This window comes from Brassica napus, chromosome C5 (genome assembly GCF_020379485.1).
Source record: "Brassica napus cultivar Da-Ae chromosome C5, Da-Ae, whole genome shotgun sequence".
Lineage (NCBI taxonomy): Eukaryota > Viridiplantae > Streptophyta > Magnoliopsida > Brassicales > Brassicaceae > Brassica > Brassica napus.
The window spans coordinates 36,845,633-36,852,710 of record NC_063448.1 but is presented as its reverse complement, the minus strand read 5'-3'; the positions used below and the strand labels follow the sequence as shown (position 1 = coordinate 36,852,710).

General features: G+C 33.4%; 1 long non-coding RNA gene across 1 annotated transcript; it reads left to right on the top strand.

Moving 5' to 3' along the window:
* The first annotated feature begins 5,011 nt into the window (after positions 1 to 5,011).
* Positions 5,012 to 6,852, top strand: LOC111206603. Its single transcript, XR_002658919.2, has 2 exons — positions 5,012 to 6,442; positions 6,558 to 6,852. It is a non-coding gene; the product is annotated as an uncharacterized LOC111206603 (long non-coding RNA).
* The last annotated feature ends 226 nt before the right edge of the window (positions 6,853 to 7,078 follow it).

The window sequence follows — 7,078 nt, the reverse complement described above, 5'->3', positions numbered from 1 at the left end:
TTATCTTATCCATTCATCCATGTGCATTTTGATCATATAGACTAGGATTTAGCCATGTTTAGGTTGCATTTTGCATACATAAGTCTTTATCAGGTATTGGAGTACCACATGGAGTTCTCGGAGACATTTGGGTGTGTTTGGAGCTCGAAAGAGGTGTAAAGATGATCATTGGACGAGCAGAGCGTTGGGAGCGACTTCCCGGAGCGACACCAGCAAGTCGCTCTGACCTGCCTTTTCAGAGCGACCTTACCAGAGCGATGCGGAGAAGTCGCTCGCCATTTCATCCCGGTGGAAGCCGAAAACTGACCCGGAGCGACCTATCAGAGCGACCACTCCAGGTCGCTCCCGAAGCCCAGAGCGACTTGGCCAGAGTGACACCCCGAGGTCGCTCGCATTTCTATCGCATGACGACAACACAATGGAGCCAGAGCGACCTCTCGCAGCGACACAGCGAGGTCGCTCCCGAAGCATGGAGCGACTACTCGAAGCGACGAGCGGAGGTCGCTCGCATTTTCATCACTCGGGAACGCGAGAACGAGTCCGGAGCGACCTCTCGCAGCGACACAGCGAGGTCGCTCCCGAAGTGTGGAGCGACTACTCGGAGCGACGAGCGGAGGTCGCTCCGCGTCTTATTTCTGCTCGAACTTATGATTTCTCAAGGGCCTTTTGGTCATTTCATGATGCACGTTTTTATTTTCTAAACCTATGTTTTAATACTCTGTAAGCCACCAGGAGGCAGATCTATCTTTGTTCTGAAGAAAACCACCAAAAACCTTGAAAAAGGGGATCTCTTTGATTCATTGATCACATGTTCTACTGTTGATTTCTATTCTATTATCTGTATTTTCTCTGAATGATTAATCTGAAATCCAATATGGGTTTAAGAGGAATCATGGAGATTAGTGAGTAATCACCTTTTGAATTCATGGGTTAGGGAGATTAAGGGTGATTAGGTTAGTTCTAGGATGTTTTAGTGTAGATCATTCTTGTTCCTTGCTAGTAGAGTATTCATAATGCATCTTCTGAGTTGGCCACTCAAAAGTTGATCAATAGGCATTTCCCACCCAAAAGGTGTTTGATGAAATGCCTGAGACAACTCTCCTAGGCTTTTAGTATACTTTGCCAAAGACATTTGTTGTTAAAGATGCTAAGATAGCTAATAGACTTGTTCGTAATGATTGCTTTCATATTATTCAACCAAAGACATTTGATGTTTGAGATATGTTAGCAAATGAGCATTCATCTAGACATAGAGCTTGCTTAGAATTGTGTCTAGGCTTAAGGTTGATAGTTTGATTGATCATTTGCCATCCTTAGTTCGATACTTGATCACCCAAGGTCTAATCCCTATGCCCATGAGTTCTCTTTTCCCTTAGTCAAGAAGTATCATTCTGTTATTGCTTTCTAGTTTTAGTCATAGCTTAAAACTCATCTAAATCATTGGTTGCACTCAGATTAAGTGAGTACTTGCATTCTCAGTGCTTTGATATCCCTCAGAACTGGTTCGACAATCACTATACTACAACATTTGTCTTAGGAGCCTTGAAAACTCCTAACATCAAATTATACCAAATTATCCAAGGATAAGGGTCTCTGCCAAGCTCTGGTTCAGTAATGTCATTCTTCCTCCAGAAGAGATAATCCATGTTAGCATAGATACTAGACAAAGGAAAAATGCCAGGAGCCAATGGTGTTGATGCTAGGGACCATACTTGCAGAGCTGAAGGACATTCAAATATGGCATGAGTAGCAGTTTCTTATGGTTCTCCACATCTTGGAAAGTAATTGTCGTATCTCATATTCCGGCGTACTAGATTTCTTGTAACAACAACTAGTCATGTTATCAATTGCCGCATAAGATGGCATATCTCCTCAGGTGCTTTTACTTTCCAAACAAAAGGCTTGGAGTTTGATTATGCTGGGTTCCAGAATCTCTAACTCATCATCATTTTTTATTAGATTACGAGTTACCCAATATCCCGATTTAATTGTGTATTGATCATTTTTGGTATAATTCCAGCAGAAAGAATCTTTGTGATGAATTGAGGTTATGGCCAAACTTCTAATAAAGGGTATATTCTCTGGAATAACATAGTTCTCTGGTAGTCAACGTGGACAACCATGTGATTAAATATGATAAAATGTTGACGCTAGACATATATATTTAATCATTAATCAGTTATTAGGATGAATATTTGCTGAAAAATAAAGTATATATATATATATATATGTAAGATAAGAAAAAAAATATCTATATAAGATAAGCATGATAATTTATAAAAATGAATATTTTAATGGAACAGTAGCAGTTACCATAAAATGATCAGTAAATCGAGCGTAAATTAAAATCGAATCCAAGTATTAAACTTGAAGGTATCACTCAAAGAAAACTTGAAGGTAAATAAGTTTCAAAAAAAACTTTAAGGTGATTTATCAAAAAGGTCCATATAATATTATATATAATGAGAGAATGTGTGTGTATATGAGTATCTGTGTTTGTACGTATTTCTCTTGTCTGTTTCATTAATTACGGAAGGGATAGAAAGGAGGGGTTGGTTCCCGCGAGAATTTAGCCTTATTATCCGTTGTCCCGTAAGTAAACTATTATTTTTTGTTATTGGGATGATTGGTTGTTGTTTTAGATGTTTTAAAAACCCAATATTTAGTTCAAAATCATATATGTCGACTAATCAATCTTTTTTTCTTTAAAAAACTTACAGCAAAAAATATTTCTAGAAAATTAAAAAATGTCGTAGAGAATTTTATTTTAAGAGTAAAAAAATTAATGCTTTAGAAAACTACAGCAATGAAAGTTATAACAAATAAATCAACAGATTAAATTCTACAAAGAAAAATATAAAGCTAAAACCATTATCAATCATTTCCATTATATGTCTTATCTTCTTTCTGCATTATTCCTTTTTCTTTTCTTATATTTTTAATCTGAACTAGAGCTAGATCTGAATCGTATGCATAATATTTTTAGTGAACCTAAACCATGAACCGTAAATGTATTGGGATGAATCTTACCAACTATAGATTAAATTTTCTAACTATAAATGAATATAAATCCAAAATACTTGAACTGGTTAGTTTTTTTTTTCTTTTTTTTTTTGAATTGGTTAATTTGACTAAAACAATAACGTAAATCTGTTTGAAATATCAATCTGAAAATATATAAACATGTTATATAGGATCACTGTTCAAGAGAACGATCGGTGCTAAGTTGTCGGTGACTCAGTGCCTAGCACGTAAAAGAACTAAGCAGACGCCTAAACTATTAGTTATACGGTTTAGGCATTTATATATTATAAAAATATACTACATGCATGTGATGTTCTATATTAAATATATTTATTTACCAATGATGAAATTTATATTATGTTATTTACATAAGATTCTATATAATAACATATTAATTATTTTATGAAAAATAAACTATATATTATTTATTATTGCAATATTGTAATTATCTTGGCGGTTTAGAAGGTAATCATCAAGATCTTATAAGGCCTAAAGCCAAATCGATGTCTAAGGGTGGGCGTTTGGATACTCGTTTGGGTTCAGATCGAGTATTTCAGATTTTCGGGCTTTCAATATAGTGGTATAGAAACTATTCAGGTATTTCTACACTTCGGTCAGGTTTGTGTATAGTTCGGGTTTGCTTGTGTCGGATCGGATTCGAATATTTAGATTTTGAATAAAATTAAATTTTTTATTGCTCAAGTTTGTTGTATTTAAAATATATCTTTCCTTTAACTGATTTTCTTACTTTTAATAGATTGAACAATTAATAGGTTTGGAGATAAAAGTTTTTAAAATAGAAAGATACTAATTTGGTTGTTGTTTAAAAATTTGGATGCAACTTTTATTAATGCACGAAATAAGAGCTTGACGTGCATTTTAAGTGAGTAGCAAATCACTTTGTCTGTAATTATATGTATATCATATGATCTTGAGCAATGTGCAACATGAATATAAATATTTTTAATAAAAGGAGAGAAATAAACTAGAAATATAAGATCAAGTGTACATGTGTTTGGTTATCTTCGGATATCCATTCGGGGTTGGATGTTGTCTGTTCGGATTCGGATATCCAATCTCTCCCAATTCAATACTAGTTCAATTATTTTCCTACTTCAGTTCGAAATTTTTCATGTTGGATTTGGATACGGATTTGGATATCAGATCAAATGCCTAGGCTTTGCTGCCGCCTAGATGGCTGCCTATAGCGCTTTCTTGAACACTGTATAGGAGATATCAATACTATTATTTATGAAGTGATTTAGCTTATTTGTCATGATTTCCATGATTTTAGCTAATTTTGCTTATTTGTCATGTTTTAATTAGGTTTAAGCTGAGTCATTAATTTATTAATAGTTTTTAGTTGAGTTCATAATTTATTAATTTAAATAATATAACTATAAAATATGTAATTACATATATAATTATTTTGATTTTGCTTATTTTTCATGTTTTCCATGATTTTAGTCAATTTTGCTTATTTTTCATGTTTTTTTAAGGTTTTAGCTTAGTCATTGATTTATTAATAATTTTTAGCTGAATCACTAATTTATTAATTTAAAAAAAATATCCGTAATGAATTTTATATATAATTAAAAACGAAATTTGATTTAATAATATTTAAATCTATATGTTATATTAAAATTCTTATTTTCTTATTTTTCACATTTTATTAGGTTTTAAACTTTTATATAGGTCATTGATTTATTATAAGTTTTTAACTGAGTATTTATTAATTTTCACAAAACCCGTAATGAATTTTATATATAATAAAACACACATTTTATTTTAATAATATTAAATTTATATGTTATATTAAATAATTAATTATAAACTAATATAATAAAATTGTGAAAATATATTTAAAAATTAAAAGAATTCTTATATATATTGTGTTGCTATCTGAAAACAATATTTTTTTTATTATAAAGTTATAAAACTAAGATATAAAACAGTTTATAATTAAATATTAGTCAAACAAAAAATATTTATATAAATATATTTTCTAAACTATTTCTAATATATGAGTGTTTTAAAACTTTTAACACAATAATAAGTACATAGTTTGATGGACGTTTTTTTGACATATATAAATAATTTGATGTTCTATTTAACTATTTAAAATCATAAATAATAACTTAACTTGTGATTGAGTTCAAAACAATTTTTTTTGCTTTTACTTCAAACCAGTTTAAGTTTAATCTGTGAAACACTATAGTTTCAGTTGGTGACCACTAGAAGAATGACAAAAAATGAACAAAATAAAAAATAAAATTTCATTTGAGGAATTGAAAAAAAAAAAAAATATGAATTATGTTCAATTTGTTCCTTATCAAAATTGCATAGGGAAATTTTTTCTTATAAATTCATTCCTCCACGGGGAATTTAGAAGAAAAAAGTGGGATCTACCTTTCAATAATTTGAATAAAATTTCAGCATATCTCGTATAAATTTTGAGGAACAAAAAATTCACCATAATTTTTTTCCTTCAACATGTTCACCAATTAGAGTTTTATAATGCTGATTTTTGGATTAATAAAATATAAAATAATAAGTATTCATAAGATGATTATGCCCGTATGTGCGGACAAAACACCTAGTACATACATATGTACAATAATCTATAAAAGAAACTATCAAAGATAAATATAAACATTTAACATAACCTTTTTTTGTGTGTTCATATTTAAAATTGCAGAAAGAAATAGAACTGATACAAAGCCCCTTGGACTTTAGTGTATTTAGAGCCTAGCCCATTAAGTTTATAGTTAAACACATAGTAAAGAACTATCAATTACCCAAGTAAAGCCCATGAGTTGGTAAAGGAGATGATGACGATGATTACGAGAGACGGAGAGTCGGGGAGACGATCATCGTCCGTCAGTTGAGAACCACAACTGCATCAAGAGAGAAGATTAGCGAGGCAATGATTCCCCGAGACTTTGAATCTTGTTCCTAATCAGTCTGTCCAGGAGGGTGAGGATAGCGTCAGTCGATCGGTACACCTGCTGATGGATACGCATGTTTCGCTCTTTCCAAATAGAGTAGATCGTTGCTTGCCACACTAGAAGGAGTAGTTTACGCTTGTTCCTGCTGCCTTGAAAGAGTTGCAGCTGGTTGACAGTTTCTTCCCATCTCGGCCTTGCGTGGTGTCCGCATCGCAACGCCATCCGATTCCAGATTTGGAAGCTAAACGGACATTCAAAGAAGAGGTGATCGCGAGCGTCTTGGCCAGAGTTACATAACACACAAAGTGTATCAACCTGGAGTCCCCAGCTTACTAGTCTGTCCTTTGTGGGACATCTGTTGAGCATGACTAGCCAAGTGAGGAAGTTGTGGCGGGGGATCCCGTGTAGGAGCACCAGACAATCTTCGACCAAAGCTTGGTAGTAACATCTCTTAAGTATAAACTGAACCAGTTGAGAACTTCTCCATTATTTTCCCATCAATCTCCCACTCGAAACTGTCTGGGAGGTCCGTTAAGGAGACAGTAGTTAGGTGAATCTGAATCGCCAATTGCTCTTCTGTTCTAGCAGGTGGCAGTGACCAATGACCATTGTTGTGGAGCGATGCTATTGTAGCAGTTTCGGGGATCCCTAGTCTCGTCGTGTTGCCTTGTAGGAAGGAGTTCAGGCAGCCAAAAGGCGACCAATTGTCATACCAGAAGCTAGTCGAGAGCCCATTACCTAACCTTCGCTTGATAAGAGGGTAGCAGAGGTCTCTAGTCTTTATCAGCTTCTTCACCAGCCATGAATGAGTAGAGCTGGGCTTAATTTTCCATAACTACACATTTGGTTTTAGAGGAATTAACCGGATTGATTGATTAAAGCGATGACGTAAACCGTATAAATTTAACCAAAAGAATTATTATAGTGGGGCTTTTTTGCAAAAGTGACTCAAAACTTGAAGTCAAACAGAAAACTAACCTTTTCTTTTGACTCCTTTTTTTTTTGAGATTTTAACCCCACACCTGCATTTTATCTACGAAAATGCCATTAACATTTTTTTTTTCTTTTTTTCGAAAATGGCTTCTTTACTGTCTCAACCTCATCTT